The sequence below is a fragment of the Colobus angolensis genome, unplaced genomic scaffold (genome assembly GCF_000951035.1).
Source record: "Colobus angolensis palliatus isolate OR3802 unplaced genomic scaffold, Cang.pa_1.0 Scaffold23, whole genome shotgun sequence".
Taxonomy (NCBI): Eukaryota; Metazoa; Chordata; class Mammalia; order Primates; family Cercopithecidae; genus Colobus; species Colobus angolensis.
In genome coordinates this window covers 14,149,061-14,151,820 of record NW_012115488.1, presented here as the reverse complement: position 1 = coordinate 14,151,820, position 2,760 = coordinate 14,149,061, and positions in this window count along the sequence as shown.

The following is a 2,760-nucleotide window of genomic DNA, read 5'->3' as shown; positions in this document are numbered from 1 at the left end:
TCTCCCCTCTCCCCTCTCCCCTCTCCCTCCCTTCCTTCCTAGAATTGTTAGAAAAGTGTTCTGAGAGTTATTCGAGGATACCTTCAAGGACCTTTTTGTTTTAAAATAAATGTATTTGAAAACATTATTCCTCTGAGTGCTCTAAGTAGGAACAAAGGAAGGAATTAATGAGAGGCTGGGGTCTGACGGTGGAATACGGAAGAGGAAGTTGTTGCAGTTGACTCCAGTCTACTGTAGGTAAATATCACATAATTTCTTTGACTAAGGAATTAAACAAGAAAGTGAAATGGCTTTCTCAAAGGTGCATGTTTAAGCTAAACACCAGGATGGTTTCAAGATGTCACAGTTACTTGATCAGCACCTGGGTAATCCTTCATGCATATTTCCTCTTTCTTGTTATTTGACTTACAAAATCCATGGCAGTCTAGAGGTGTGTGCATCAGAGTCAGCAAACTCACACAGGGATGCTGACAAGGCAGCCTCCTTTGCCTATGGAACTAGTTCCCATTCCAGAAATAAATCATGTATTGTCACTTCCTATATTGTTGCACACACCACTCCCTTTTCCTGGAGTGCCTAAGACTAAGCAACTTCTTTTTCTTCATTTTGTTCTAAGAGCTCTTTGTAAATCATTTTATTATAGTACTTACCACATCTTACTGCCATTGCTCAGTGATGAGCTGCAAATATCATAAGTGCAGGCATGGTCTCTGTTTCTCCAGAACCTAATAGAGTATGTAGGAAATATTTACTATTGAAAATAGGGCCATGGATATTCATTCACAGACACAATTTTATCTTTAATGTAAGTAAAATGATCAATAAACAAGACCACAACTCAAGAACGAGCAAAGTGTAAGAGATCAAATACCATTGTACTATCTTCCTGTTCAAATGAAGCATAACCACAAACTTCCTCTGGTCCCCAGGCACTCTCAGCTCTCAGCCTCTCACAGTCTGTCTCTGCTCTAGTATCTGCCAGTGCTTTTGTCGAAATTGCAGGAATCTGCCTTGGCTTTCTCATCTAACTTTTCCCCAGACATTGCTGAAGGGGATTCCCTTTTTGGTTTTTTTCTTAGAGACAGAACAGAGCCCTGATATTTTAAATGAATGAAATGCAGTATAATGTAATTAATGCTCAGAAAGAAGCTTGGATGTATTTGATACTATTTTCAATTTTATTCTTGCTTTTAAAAGAAGGAGGTATTTCTCTCCGTTTATCTATCTAGCTATTTAAACTAGCTATCTATCATATATTTGTTTGTATGGATAGAACCGTGTCCGAAATGACATTTTTCTCCTTTTAATCACGGATATTTTAGATGGTAGAATTCAAGTATTTATTTAAGATGCTGTTCTTTATCCTGGTCAGCATTGTACTTAATTAGTGAGCATGTATTATTTTTATAATTGCTATTCCAAAATAATTAAAGAACCTAGTGCTTCTGTAAATATTTAGAAGACTCCATGCCTCATCTAATGTTGAACTATGGATTTATCTGCCCTGTTATTTAGAGGGCCCCCAACACAAAGATGCATAGTCTTGAATTACCAAACTTCAGAGTGGAAAGATGTCTTGTATTTATTTATAGCAGTTTTGACTTTTGAAATGCTGCTGAGCTGAACTTGGGTTCCTTTTTAATCTGCAGTACACATGGGGATGAATCTGACACTGTTTACCAGGTAGATTAAGGGGAGAGGTATGTCAGGCAGCCAAGGTGGTTTGTGTCTAGAATGGGTCAAAGCAATGGTGTTCATCAAGCTTTCTCCCCAAAAGATACGTAGCTTCAGAGACTAAAACATAGTGTACAAGGTGGTCGTGAAGTGGTTGTTCTCCAGGTGGGATATTATGAAGGGTTGTTGTCTTAAATGTAGTTGGTAAAGGATCTTTTTTATCTTGCAGACTTTATGGGGTTCTGGTGCTGCTATAAGCTAGCTATTAGTTCTTACTGGGGACTGAAAGTTAAAATGGAAGTTTTGGCTGAATCCTCAGGTGATAAGTATCACATCAAAATATGAGCTGTGAGAGCATCCCATAGGAATTTCCAAGCAAATAACCCAAAAGTAGTTATATGTGTAGTTATATGATTCTAACACATCTCATTTACCTCAAGGATAAAGCAGGGTCAGTTGTTGAAGATCAGGGAGAATTTGTGAAAAGGATTTCATTGGACACCAAGTCCTCAAGGAGGAAAGGTTTATACGTGTGTGGGTACTTCCCTTGCAGGCTGAGCCAAGAGAGAGAGGCTTTGATTGGATCTCTTGGAGAAGATGACATGTGTCCCCTTAAGTTAGGAGGACACACTGAATTGGTGTCTGACTCCTTCATAGGAAATATTCAGGGTGAGAGATGGGCTGAGGACCTGCTGTGGCTTCATTGAGCCTGTAGGATGGAGAAAAAGACATATATTAGAATGACAGGGAATGAAGGTGTTCCAGGGACAGAGCTCTTTGGCTCTCTTTGGGATAGTGGCAGAATGCACTGCAGAAAGTGAAGTCCCAGAGAAAATAAACTTTTGAGTTATGGCCCAGGGACAATAGCTACCCTTGTACTGAGATTCAATCTATGCAATGGCCTGCTCCAAAAGGATGACAGGTCAAAGGCGGGGTAAGCAAACATGTCAGTGGAGTCACTAGTTTATAAGCCATGTTAAGATAGACTTAGGATAAAAACCATAGCAACCCTAGAAGAAAACCTAGGCAATGCCATTCAGGACATACACATGGGCAAGGACTACATGACTAAAACACCAAAAGCAA